General features: G+C 46.1%; 1 protein-coding gene across 2 annotated transcripts in view; it reads left to right on the plus strand.

The window, feature by feature from the left end:
• Positions 1–14,460, plus strand: part of LOC124014454 (pleiotrophin-like) — a 106,601-nt gene that overhangs the window by 48,978 nt on the left and 43,163 nt on the right. The window contains exon 1 of one of the 2 annotated variants that reach the window (XM_046329443.1): positions 8,732–8,964. The exons of the other annotated variant lie outside the window; for it this stretch is intronic. The gene's annotated coding sequence lies outside the window, so the exon portion shown is untranslated. Of the gene's footprint in view, positions 1–8,731; positions 8,965–14,460 lie in introns of those variants that run through there. 2 annotated transcript variants of the gene reach the window in all.

Here is a 14,460-nt window from a genome sequence, read left to right on the forward strand (position 1 = left end):
TATTGTCCCTCTGAAAAGTGAATTCATCTCCCAGTGTCTGGTGGAAAGCAGACTGAACCAAGTTTCTCTAGGATTTTGCCAATTCCGTATGTTTTTTTTTTTTATCCTGAAGAACTCTCCAGTCCTTAACGATGACAAGCATACCCATAAGATGATGCAGCCACCACTATGCTTGAAAATATGGAGAGTGGTACTTAGTAATGTGTTGTATTGGATTTGCCCCGAACATAATACTTTGTATTCAGGACAAGTTAATTGCTTTGTCATTTTTTTTGTTGCAGTGTTACTTTAGTGCCTTGTTGCAAACAGGATGCATGTTTTGGAATATTTTATTCTGTACAGGCTTTCTTCTTTTCAGTCTGTCAATTGGGTTAGTATTGTAGAGTAACTACAATGTTGGTCCAGCCACAGTTTTATCCTATCACAGCCATTCAACTCTGTAACTGTTTTAAAGTCATGTTGAAATCCCTGAGCTGTTTTCGTCTTCTCCGGTGACGGAGTTAGGAAGGAGGCCTGTATCTTTGTAGTGACTGGTTGTATTGATACACAATCCAAAGTGTAATTTAGAACTTCAGTATGCTCAAAGGGATATTTTATGTCTTTTTTTTTACCCCTCTACCAACAGGTGCCAACCTGGTCTTTATGGTTGAATCTGTGCTTGAAATTCACAGCCTTCATTTGAGGGACCTTAGAGATAATTGTATGTGTTGGGTACATAGATGAGTCATTCAAAAGTCATGTTAAACACTATTATTGCACACAGAATTAGTTCATGCAACTTATGTGATTGCAAATGTTTACTCCTGAACTTATTTAAGCTTTTGCCATAACAAAAGGGTTGAATACTTATTGATGAAAAACATCATTCCACCTTGACATTATTTGGTATATAGTGTGTAGGCCAGTGCCAAAAATTTAAATGTAATTAATTTTTTAATTCAGGCTGCTGTGGAAAAAGTCAAGGAGTGTGAATACTGAAATGAAGTTCTCTTTGAAGACCCTCTGAGACTTCTAGGAAGGTTTTAAGCCCCCCCCCAAATGCTTCATGTTTTCACCATTGTTGTAAAGCCATAGTTATTTCATTGCTTTGACAAAGTTATTTCTGAAGAGTTTTTATTTATTTCAAGTGATTAGTGATTCATTTACATCTGTCCCTCATTCTAAGGTCAACCCTGTTACATGAACTCAACTCTGGTTTTAAGAACCTATTCCTAAAAATGTATTTCAAAAGAAAAATGGAACATCTTAATAGTCAAATCATAGTGCAAAAGCAGGTGAGCTGGTTCTACTCTTTTTGGACATTTTCTGGTGCTTTGTGGTGAAAAACTGAACGGATTGAGCATAACTTGTCAACCCTATTACCCATAGACAGGCTAGAAATGTATAATAAAATATGTATATATTTTTGGGGGGCATTCACTTGCCCCCGCCTTGCTGCAGTCAACATGCTTCCTTTCCCCCTGTTACAATGGGCTTGCTTCATGGCTGATTTAAGTAGTAATTACCAGTTTGAGGGCCGTTCAAGTGGATTTTCCCCAGATTTTCCCCAAATTCCCACTCCCCACTTGGATACGAACACACCATAACCCAGCTAACCATCCACTGTAGATCCATATAGTACCACTCATTGGAAGCACAAGACCTACATTATGACATATTGTGGCGTGTTGTATGAAGTATAGTTTTTATTTAAACCGATAACTCATATCATAAAAAAAGCGTACCTTTCTTGTCATTATTAAATTAAGCTGAAGAGAGGCTCTTACTACAGTAACTGAAAGAATGTTACATTTAGATGAAATCAAAAGTACATTTTTTTTACTCACCATAACAATTTTGGGCTTGGTGGACCAAAAAAGGAATTATCGCCATTGATCAATATGTAATCAGTGATTTAAGAAGCTGACATAGGAACCACTTTGCGTTCCCTGTAGACTAGATGTCACTGTCATTCATTTCTGGAATATTGTCAGTCATTACATGCACTTGAGCAAAGATGCAAATGTATGTACACGTACACTACCGGTCCAAAGTTTTAGAACACCTACACATTCAAGAGTTTTTCTTTATTTGGACTATTTTCTAAATTGTAGAGTAATAGTGAAGACATCACAACTATAAAATAACACATATGGAATCATGTAGTAACCAAAGAAGTGTTAAAATAATCAAAATATATTTTACATTTGAGATTCTTCACATAGCCACCCTTTGCCTTGATGACAGCTTGCACACTCTTGGCATTCTCTCAACCAACTTCCAGCTTTTTCAAAAGTCTTGAAGGAGTTCCCACATATGCTGAGTACTTGTTGGCTGCTTTTACTTCACTCTGCGGTCTGTTACTTAAACTCTGTGAAACATTTATGTGGGCTGCAATTTCTGAGGCTGGTAACTCTAATAAACTTATCTTCTGCAGAAGAGGTAACGCTGTGTCTTCCATTCCTGTGGTGGTCCTCATGAGAGCCAGTTTCATCATAGAGCGATTTGTGCGACTGCACTTGATGAAACTTTCAAAGTTCTTGAAATATTCCATATTGACTGACCTTCTTAAAGTAATCATGGACTGTCATTTCTCTGTGCTTATTTGAGCTGTTTTTGCCAGAATATGGACTTGGTCTTTTACCAAATAGGGCTACCTTATGTATACCCCCCTACCTTGTCACAACACAACTGATTGGCTCAAACGCATTAAGAAGGAAAGAAATTACACAAATTAACTTTTAAGAAGGCACACCTGTTAATTGAAATTCATTCTGCTCATGACTGCTCATGAAGCTGGTTGAGATAATGCCAAAAGTGTGCAAAGCTGTCATCAAGGCTATCTTCAAGGTAAAATATATTTAGATTTGTTTAACACTTTTTTGGTTACTACATGATTCCATATGTGTTATTTATAGTTGTGATATCTTCACCATTATTCTACAATGTAGAAAATAGTAAAAATAAAGAAAAACCCTTGAATGACTGTGTTCTAAAACTTTGGACCGTTAGTGTACTTAAAATACATTTTACGTGACGTTAAATATATTAAAATGTATTTTTCCCTCTGTGGGTACTGTTCTCCATGCTGTTGTCCATGTTGTTCTTCATGTTGTTTTATATCCTGTCAGAGCCCATCTGTAGCTAACCCCACCCCAACCCAACTCAACCCAACCTCTCGCCCTCTTGCTCTCTGTCATGCAGGTGAATGAGGACCCAAAAGCGACTTGGCGAAAACAGAGTATTTAATCCAGAATAAACTTTACAAAACAAAAAGCATAATACTACACGTAAAGACAAGAACAGACTGGAGACTTGATCGAGAACTGCAGGTTGCCTCGGGAAGTCACTTGAACCTAGCAGACTCAGACACCTGCTCACCACGCAGCATCTGAGGGAAACACGACACGACAGGGCAAAACATAGACACAGCACGGTGAATTATAAATGAGGATCCGACAGGGCAGGTACGGGAAACAAGGAGAGAAATAGGGACTCTAATCAGGGAAAAGGATCGGGAACAGGTGTGGGAAGACTAAATGATGATTAGGGGAATAGGAACAGCTGGGAGCAGGAACGGAACGATAGAGAGAAGAGAGAGCGAGAGAGTGAGAGAGGGAGGGGGAGAGAGAGGGATAGAAAGAGGGAAAGAACCTAATAAGACCAGCAGAGGGAAACGAATAGAATGGGAAGCACAGGGACAAGACATGATAATAAATGACAAAACATGACAGTACCCCCCACTCACCGAGCGCCTCCTGGCGCACTCGAGGAGGAATCCTGGCGGCAACGGAGGAAATCATCAATGAGTGAACGGTCCAGCACGTCCCGAGACGGAACCCAACTCCTCTCCTCAGGACCGTAACCCTCCCAATCCACTAAGTATTGGTGACCCCGTCCCCGAGAACGCATGTCCATGATCTTATGTACCTTGTAAATAGGTGCGCTCTCGACAAGGACGGGAGGGGGAGGGAAGACGAACGGGGTGCGAAGAAAAGGCTTAACACAGGAGACATGGAAGACAGGATGGACGCGACGAAGATGTCGCGGAAGAAGCAGTCGCACAGCGACAGGATTGACGACCTGGGAGACACGGAACGGACCAATGAACCGCGGAGTCAACTTACGAGAAGCTGTCGTAAGAGGAAGGTTGCGAGTGGAAAGCCACACTCTCTGGCCGCAACAATACCTAGGACTCTTAATCCTGCGTTTATTGGCGGCTCTCACAGTCTGTGCCCTGTAGCGGCAAAGTGCAGACCTCACCCTCCTCCAGGTGCGCTCACAACGTTGGACAAACGCTTGAGCGGAGGGAACGCTGGACTCGGCAAGCTGGGAAGAGAATAGAGGAGGCTGGTAACCCAGACTACTCTGAAACGGAGATAACCCGGTAGCAGACGAAGGAAGCGAGTTGTGAGCGTATTCTGCCCAGGGAGCTGTTCTGCCCAAGACGCAGGGTTTCTGAAAGAAAGGCTGCGTAGTATGCGACCAATCGTCTGATTGGCCCTCTCTGCTTGACCGTTAGACTGGGGATGAAACCCGGAAGAGAGACTGACGGACGCACCAATCAAACGACAGAACTCCCTCCAAAACTGTGACGTGAATTGCGGACCTCTGTCTGAAACGGCGTCTAACGGGAGGCCATGAATTCTGAACACATTCTCGATAATGATTTGTGCCGTCTCCTTAGCGGAAGGAAGTTTAGCGAGGGGAATGAAATGTGCCGCCTTAGAGAACCTATCGACAACCGTAAGAATCACAGTCTTCCCCGCAGACAAAGGCAGACCGGTAATGAAGTCTAGGGCGATGTGAGACCATGGTCGAGAAGGAATGGGGAGCGGTCTGAGACGACCGGCAGGAGGAGAGTTACCCGACTTAGTCTGCGCGCAGTCCGAACAAGCAGCCACGAAACGGCGCGTGTCACGCTCCTGAGTCGGCCACCAAAAGCGCTGGCGAATAGACGCAAGAGTGCCTCGAACACCGGGATGACCAGCTAACTTGGCAGAGTGAGCCCACTGAAGAACAGCCAGACGAGTGGAAACAGGAACGAAAAGGAGGTTACTAGGACAAGCGCGCGGCGACGCAGTGTGCGTGAGTGCTTGCTTAACCTGTCTTTCAATTCCCCAGACTGTCAACCCGACAACACGCCCATAAGGAAGAATCCCCTCGGGATCAGTAGAAGCCACAGAAGAACTAAACAGACGGGATAAGGCATCAGGCTTGGTGTTCTTGCTACCCGGACGGTAAGAAATCACAAACTCGAAACGAGCGAAAAACAACGCCCAACGAGCTTGACGGGCATTAAGTCGTTTGGCAGAACGGATGTACTCAAGGTTCTTATGGTCTGTCCAAACGACAAAAGGAACGGTCGCCCCCTCCAACCACTGTCGCCATTCGCCTAGGGCTAAGCGGATGGCGAGCAGTTCACGGTTACCCACATCATAGTTGCGCTCAGATGGCGACAGGCGATGAGAAAAATAAGCGCAAGGATGAACCTTATCGTCAGACTGGAAGCGCTGGGATAGAATGGCTCCCACGCCTACCTCTGAAGCGTCAACCTCGACAATGAATTGTCTAGTGACGTCAGGAGTAACGAGGATAGGAGCGGACGTAAAACGTTCTTTTAGAAGATCAAAAGCTCCTGGGCGGAACCGGACCACTTAAAACACGTCTTGACAGAAGTAAGAGCTGTGAGAGGGGCAGCAACTTGACCGAAATTACGAATGAAACGCCGATAGAAATTAGCGAAACCTAAAAAGCGCTGCAACTCGACACGTGACCTTGGAACGGGCCAATCACTGACAGCTTGGACCTTAGCGGAATCCATCTGAATGCCTTCAGCGGAAATAACGGAACCGAGAAAAGTAACGGAGGAGACATGAAAAGAGCACTTCTCAGCCTTTACGTAGTGACAATTCTCTAAAAGGCGCTGTAGAACACGTCGAACGTGCTGAACATGAATCTCGAGTGACGGTGAAAAAATCAGGATATCGTCAAGATAGACAAAAACAAAGATGTTCAGCATGTCTCTCAGAACATCATTAACTAATGCCTGAAAAACAGCTGGCGCATTGGCGAGACCAAACGGCAGAACCCGGTACTCAAAATGCCCTAACGGAGTGTTAAACGCCGTTTTCCACTCGTCCCCCTCTCTGATGCGCACGAGATGGTAAGCGTTACGAAGGTCCAACTTAGTAAAGCACCTGGCTCCCTGCAGAATCTCGAAGGCTGATGACATAAGGGGAAGCGGATAACGATTCTTAACCGTTATGTCATTCAGCCCTCGATAATCCACGCAGGGGCGCAGAGTACCGTCCTTCTTCTTAACAAAAAAGAACCCCGCCCCGGCCGGAGAGGAAGAAGGCACTATGGTACCGGCGTCAAGAGACACAGATAAATAATCCTCGAGAGCCTTACGTTCGGGAGCCGACAGAGAGTATAGTCTACCCCGAGGAGGAGTGGTCCCCGGAAGGAGATCAATACTACAATCATACGACCGGTGAGGAGGAAGGGAGTTGGCTCGGGACCGACTGAAGACCGTGCGCAGATCATGATATTCCTCCGGCACTCCTGTCAAATCGCCAGGTTCCTCCTGAGAAGTGGGGACAGAAGAAATGGGAGGGATGGCAGACATTAAGCACTTCACATGACAAGATACGTTCCAGGATAGGATAGAATTACAAGACCAATTAATAGAAGGATTATGACATACTAGCCAGGGATGACCCAAAACAACAGGTGTGAAAGGTGAACGAAAAATCAAAAAAGAAATAGTCTCACTGTGGTTACCAGATACTGTGAGAGTTAAAGGTAGTGTCTCAAATCTGATACTGGGAAGATGACTACCATCTAAGGCAAACATGGGCGTAGGCTTGTCTAACTGTCTGAAAGGAATGTTATGTTTCCGAACCCATGCTTCGTCCATGAAACAACCCTCAGCCCCAGAGTCAATCAAGGCACTGCATGTAGCACCCGAACCGGTCCAGCGTAGATGGACCGACATAGTAGTACAAGATCTAGATGAAGAGACCTGAGTAGTAGCGCTCACCTGTAGCCCTCCGCTTACTGATGGGCTCTGGCCTCTTACTGGACATGAATTAACAAAATGTCCATCAAATCCGCAATAGAGGCACAGGCGGTTGGTGATCCTCCGTTCCCTCTCCTTAGTCGAGATGCGAATCCCTCCCAGCTGCATGGGCTCAGTCTCAGAGCCAGAGGAGGGAGATGGTTGCGATGCGGAGCAGGGAAACACCGTTGATGCGAGCTCTCTTCCACGAGCCTGGTGACGAAGATCTACCCGTCGTTCTATGCGGATGGCGAGAGCAATCAAAGAGTCCACACTGGAAGGAACCTCCCGAGAGAAAATCTCATCTTTGACCACTGTGTGGAGTCCCTCCAGAAAACGAGCGAGCAGCGCCGGCTCGTTCCAGTCACTAGAGGCAGCAAGAGTACGAAACTCTATAGAGTAATCCGTTATGGATCGATCACCTTGGCATAGGGAAGCCAGGACCCTAGAAGCCTCCCCACCAAAAACTGAACGGTCAAAAACCCGAATCATCTCCTCTTTAAAGTTCTGGTAATTGTTAGAACAATCAGCCCTTGCCTCCCAGATAGCTGTGCCCCACTCTCGGGCCCGGCCAGTAAGGAGTGAAATGACGTAAGCAACCCGAGCTCTCTCTCTAGAGTATGTGTTGGGTTGGAGAGAGAACACAATCTCACACTGGGTGAGAAAGGAGCGGCACTCAGTGGGCTGCCCGGAGTAGCAAGGTGGGTTATTAACCCTAGGTTCTGGAGGCTCGGCAGGCCAGGAAGTAACAGGTGGCACGAGACGAAGACTCTGGAACTGTCCAGAGAGGTCGGAAACCTGAGCGGCCAGGCTCTCCACGGCATGGCGAGCAGCAGACAATTCCTGCTCGTGTCTGCCGAGCATGGCTCCTTGGATCTCGACGGCAGTGTTACGAGCGTCTGTAGTCGCTGGGTCCATTCCTTGGTCGGATCCTTCTGTCATGCAGGTGAATGAGGACCCAAAAGCGACTTGGCGAAAACAGAGTATTTAATCCAGAATAAACTTTACAAAACAAAAAGCATAATACTACACGTAAAGACAAGAACAGACTGGAGACTTGATCGAGAACTGCAGGTTGCCTCGGGAAGTCACTTGAACCTAGCAGACTCAGACACCTGCTCACCACGCAGCATCTGAGGGAAACACGACACGACAGGGCAAAACATAGACACAGCACGGTGAATTATAAATGAGGATCCGACAGGGCAGGTACGGGAAACAAGGAGAGAAATAGGGACTCTAATCAGGGAAAAGGATCGGGAACAGGTGTGGGAAGACTAAATGATGATTAGGGGAATAGGAACAGCTGGGAGCAGGAACGGAACGATAGAGAGAAGAGAGAGCGAGAGAGTGAGAGAGGGAGGGGGAGAGAGAGGGATAGAAAGAGGGAAAGAACCTAATAAGACCAGCAGAGGGAAACGAATAGAATGGGAAGCACAGGGACAAGACATGATAATAAATGACAAAACATGACACTCTCTTTCTCTGTCCCCAGTGTGACTACATAGCTCCAGTTCTGTCTCTAAGTGCTCCCTCTCCTCCCTCCTGTCTCCCTCTCTACCCCCTCTTTCTCTCTTCTCTCTCTCTGAGTGCTGCTCCCCTGCCAAGCGGGCCGTCCCTGGAGTGACCTTGTGGCAATGAGATCCTGATCACGAGTCAGGAAACCAAGCTTTTCAGAACGCCCTCCTCTCTCAGCAACAGAAATGAGAGGGTGAGAGAAAGAGAGAGAGAGAGGGGGGAAACAGCTATCGTTTGCCCAGACTTGTGGAGAGACAAGAGTGAGAGAGTAAGTGAAAGAAAGAGAGGGAGGTAGAGAGAGAATTAGAGAGAGAGTGACTGACAGCAGGGGTGAGGAGCAGATGAGAGGAGAGTTCACAAACTATTGCAAAGCATTGGAACAACCACCAGACCTCCAGTTCAAAGTAAGTACTTATAACCAGAGCAAGGTGCACACTTGGATGTGTGGTGGTAGTTGGGTGACCAGGAGAGATGTGGCGTGTGAAGCTATTGGGGCTGAGATGAGGAGGGAGATTTCAGAACTGTGAGAGGCAGACAGGGACTAGCGATGCTGGGAGTGTGTGGAGTATGAATGGGCCGAGACTCAATCAGATGAGTCCAACTGTAGCCTAGACAGATATGGACAATTAGTGATGGCAGACGGAGCGTAGGGGGAGTGTTTGTGTTGTGGGACAGTGGAACTGGTGTCTTTGAGTTGGCAGCATCATTATTAGCTCTCTGTGTAGTAAGTGTTCTCTGGCTTGCTTTGTTTTGGATGTCGTGCCACGTCCCAGGCTAATAATACACTAAAAACTGCGACAAAAACCAAAGTATCGCTCGAGAGCCTTTTTGTGAAGTTTTTTTTTCTTTAATACAATTCATGCTAGCAAGAAACTAATCACCACAAGCTATGGGTGTTGTTTTTGTATCCCTTTCAGCACGCTGTTGATGTTAACCATCTTGATTGTCCATGTGTTTCCTATGGTTTATTCAGTTCTGAACGTGGAAGAATCAGGTATATGAACATAAAAGCTCTTCTGTTTTCATGAACAAAAGATTTATAATTTAAACTGGATATATTTCCCTTTCAGGCTTCGTATGTGAGACAAACAAAACAGTAAAGAACAAGAAGCTCAAAACAAGCTCATGAGGAAATAACAGTAGTAGAGAGAGCTGCAGGGCTTTGTGTTTACCATCTCCCTGTAATATTTAGTGTTTGCATTACAGTAAGAGATTAACTCCAAAAGTAGCATTTATCCAACTACTCAGTATGCTGTAGGACTCATTGCAGACTTCAAGACTTCTAAGAACATCTGTTTCCTCAAGTCTTCAACGATATTTTGTTTTTCTTCATATTGTAGCACAACTGCTTGAATCACTCCATCAGTCAAGTTTCACAATTCTACAGAGGTGCCCGCCCACCAGAACATAACCCTTCATTCTCCAAGCATATCATTAGACTAGTCATTTTATTGCCTCTGTTTGGTATCCTCTTATAAAGACCTATGCTTGCAGTGTATGTGAGTGTGTTTGACAGAGAGTATTTGTGCGTGGCCGTGCATGTGCGTGCGCATGTGTGTTGTCGGGGACAGTGTTTTTCCCAGGATATTGTAATTTGGGTCAGGCCTGACTGGAATGAGAAACCGAGGGCATCGGTATTGTAGCACTCCTATGGTTGAGCAGACCTTGCGCCTGTGTTGCCATAGTTATGTTCACCCCTGGTATACGAACCCAAACTTCAACCGACATCTCTAGCATTCCTACTGTGTACAAAAGAGCCCCAATCTAGATTTAAATTAGCTTTGGCCACTTCATTGCTTTAGAAGTAACACATGGTGTGTTCCTAATGAAAGAGCTGGGAGATTAAACATGAGGCAATAGGTGGAGAGATGAGCTTGAGAAACCAGCTTTGGTCAGTGGGAAGTCAAGCTCATTGAGAGACCCGAGGTGGAGCTGAGCTGCCCGGATGGAAGCCAGGAGGGTGAGCTAACTCTCACATAACCAGTCCCATTTGTCAATGTGCACTGGCAATTATGTAAGGGCTGGCATTTGAGGAAGATAAGGCAAGGCACATTTTACGGATCCTGCTTTCCCTCAATGTTATGTTGCCCCTCACATTTCAAACACTTGATATTTCCATGTGTGACACTGAGAGATGCTATTCAGCATGGAACACAAAGCCAATGCATTTCACTCATCTATACAAATGCTGTGTCACATGACCACTCTCCATGGAAGACCTGGAGCAATAAGGTATAGAATGGTCTGTGAGATGCATAAGAAGGCTGCTTCACAGTGGGGAAGGGAAGCACTCTCAAAGGAGCCAGGTCCGGTCTATGGGGAGTAAGTGGCTGAGAGAGAGAGGGAGGGTGGGAGGGATAAGGAAAATACACAAAGATCCCCACATTGAGTGGCTGGTTCATTCATGTGGTGTACACATTGACCCCTCACACCACATGTAGGCTGAACAGAGATCGGGTCTGGGGAGGGAGGGAGTTAGAGGGCTGCCAGACCCAAACCAGAGACGGACCCCAGTCTAGGCCCTGAGTAGCCGTTCCCCTGTTTGCACCGGATAGCCCTCACTGGCTCTCGTCATGCCATCGACGACCTAGGAAGTTGGCAGTACAGCACAAACAGTTCAGGCTGAGCTCGGAAGTGCATGGGCTGTATGCTGTTCTTTACTGTAGCTAGACTAGAGCCGTCAGCTGGGACCCTGCAATAAGAGAGATAAGGTTCAACAGTGTCCATTATCGCAGAGATAGAAGAGGCTACTAAGATACTATGATACTAAGAGATGACTGGCTCTCTATTTCATCAAATCTTCTCAGAAATTCCATCGGTAATCATGGCATGGGATTTAGTCTGAGCTGAGGGCCTGTGTCGTTTAAATGGTTAAATTGTCAATTGAGGAAATGCACATATTCTAATTGAGATGTCAATCTCTGGCTTACTGAACATCCTTAAAGCCAGTGGCCCATTGCTTGACATGACAGAGTCTCTTTGTAGGGAGGAACATCCTTGATGGCGCCGCCAATGACTTTTGTTGTGGGGAATCTGATGGGTGCATTTTTGTGTGAATCATGTCTGTGTCCATCTGTTCGTGTGTCTGTCCGTGTTTTTGTCTATCTTACTGTGTGTGTGTGTGTGTTTGATGGGACAGACTTCGAATCACATAACCACGTACATCGAACTTCAGATTCAGACCACCTTTCCACTAATGGCCAAATAATATATTCTTAGGAATGTTATGAATATAAACTGTCTGGAGAGTATCTGTATTGTGGAGAGCTAGTTTGCCTGTGGTCATATTAATATCTGACTCTGACTGTGACGTACTGTGGTTTGGCCCTTGTATCGGCCTCATTGGCTGTATGATCCTTTGAGGAACAGTGACGGCCAGAGGCCTTCCACCCTGATCAATTAGTTCATTAGTCTCCCACAGTCATAGCTTGGCCGACATACTCCTGGCAACGTCCCTTGGCGTCTGATTGGCCCACACACTGCTGGTGAGGTCATAGGTCAGGGTGTTGATGTCTGTCTACTGTACATACCAATTACACAAGAAAGGAAACCTCGATATGTGACCTGACAGGGAATGTGTTTGTCTGTGTGCCTGCACGTGTGTTCATTCCCATGCATGCGTATGTAATCAGTCAAGTTGAATCAGATGTTTGTGACTGTGGAATAGAATGCAAATAAAGCCTCCCTACAATCCTGTTGAATTATAGCCCTACTGTCCAAGTATCCTTGCCTCAAGAGGTGACTGGTGCCCTGAGAGAAGTTTGGAGTCCAGCGTCTGTTTGATAGATGTTTAGAGTCCAGTGTCTGTTTGATAGAAGTTTGGAGTTTGGTGTCTGATAGAAGTATGGAATCCAGTGTCTGTTTGATAGAAGTTTGGAGTCCAGTGTCTGTTTGATAGAAGTTTGGAGTCCGGTGTCTGTTTGATAGAAGTTTGGAGTCCAGTGTCTGTTTGATAGAAGTTTGGAGTCTGGTGTCTGAGTGTGTATAGGATGACAGCCTGTTTGTATTTGTCTAATGAACTGAGAGAACACAGGAGGGAGAAGATAGGGAAATGGAGAGAGAGAGATATAGGGATGGAGAGGGAGGGAGAGGACAGAGAGAGAGATGGGAAATAGATAGCAAAAGAGAGAGCAAGAGAGAGAGAGAGAGGGACAAAGATAGAGGGCAAAGAGAGGGAGAGAGCAAAGCAAGAGCGCAAGAGTGAGAGCGCGAGAGAGCAAGAGAGATAGAGAGCAGAGAGAGCGAGAGAGAGGAAAGAGAGAAAGAGGAAAGAGCAAGAGAGAGGAACGAGAGAGAGTGAGAGAGAGGAAAGAGAGAGATGAAAGAGGGAGAGAGAGGAAAGAGAGAGAGGAAAGAAGGAGAGAGAGGAAAGAGCGAGAGGAAAGAGCAAGAGAGAGGAAAGAGAGAGAGGAAAGAGCAAGAGAGAGGAAAGAGAGAGAGGAAAGAGCAAGAGAGAGGAAAGAGAGAGAGAAAGAGAGAAGAGAGAGAGGAAAGAGAGAGAGAAAGAGAAAGCGAGAGAGAAAGAGCAAAGGGAGAGGAAAGAGCAAGGGAGAGGAAAGAGAGAGAGGAAAGAGCAAGGGAGAGGAAAGAGAGAGAAAGAGAGCAAGAGAGAGAGGAAAGAGAGAGAGGAAAGAGAGAGAGGAAAGAGAGAGGAAAGAGAGAGAGGAAAGAGCAAGGGAGAGGAAAGAGAGAGAGGAAAGAGCAAGAGAGAGGAAAGAGAGAGAGGAAAGAGCAAGAGAGAGGAAAGAGAGAGAGGAAAGAGCAAGAGAGAGGAAAGAGAGAGAGAGAGAGTGAGAGAGAGAGGAAAGAGAGAGAGGAAAGCGAGAGAGAGAGCGAGAGAGAGCAAAGCGAGAGAGGAAAGAGCAAGGGAGAGGAAAGAGAGAGAGGAAAGAGCAAGGGAGAGGAAAGAGAGAGAGGAAAGAGCAAGAGAGAGGAAAGAGAGAGAGGAAAGAGCAAGAGAGAGGAAAGAGAGAGAGAGGAAAGAGCAAGAGAGAGGAAAGAGAGAGAGGAAAGAGCAAGAGAGAGGAAAGAGAGAGAGGAAAGAGCAAGAGAGAGGAAAGAGAGAGAGGAAAGAGCAAGAGAGAGGAAAGAGAGAGAGAGAGAGAGAGAGAGAGGAAAGAGAGAGAGGAAAGCGAGAGAGAGAGCGAGAGAGAGCAAAGCGAGAGAGCGAGAGAGCGAGAGAGAGGAAAGAGAGAGAGCGAGAGTGAGATAAACGTTCTGTGTTTGTGTGTACAGGCTGCAGTTACCACACCATGGGGGACCAGCCTGTTTGTGTTTGTCTAATGAACTGAGAGAACACAGGAGGGAGAAGATAGGGAGATGGAGAGAGAGAGAGGAGATAGAGGGATGGAGAGGACAGAGAGAGATGAGATATAGAGAGAGAACAATGAACGAGGGGGAGAGAGAGAGGAGGAGAAAGAGAGAAAGGGATGAGGGGAAGAGAGAACGAGGAGAGAGAGAGAAATAGAGGGGGAGAGAGAGAGAAGAGAGAGAGAGAGAGAGAGAGAGAGAGAGAGAGAGAGAGAGAGAGAGAGAGAGAGAGAGAGAGAGAGAGAGAGAGAGAGAGAGAGAGAGAGAGAGAGAGAGAGAGAGAGAGAGAGAGAGAGAGAGAGAGAAATAGAGGGGGAGAGAGAGAGAGAGAGAGAGAGAGAGAGAGAGAGAGAGAGAGAGAGAGAGAGAGAGAGAGAGAGAGAGAGAGAGAGAGAGAGAGAAGAGAGAGAGAGAAATAGAGGGGAGAGAGAGAGAGAGAGAGAGAGAGAGAGAGAGAGAGAGAGAGAGAGAGAGAGAGAGAGAGAGAGAGAGAGAGAGAGAGAGAGAGAAAGGGGGCGATCTATGCTTTCATATCTGTGTCATGTGGCGTTATGGATTCTTGTATGTGGTGTGTAGAAGTATGATTCAGA

This window comes from Oncorhynchus gorbuscha, linkage group LG25 (assembly GCF_021184085.1).
Source record: "Oncorhynchus gorbuscha isolate QuinsamMale2020 ecotype Even-year linkage group LG25, OgorEven_v1.0, whole genome shotgun sequence".
NCBI lineage: Eukaryota > Metazoa > Chordata > Actinopteri > Salmoniformes > Salmonidae > Oncorhynchus > Oncorhynchus gorbuscha.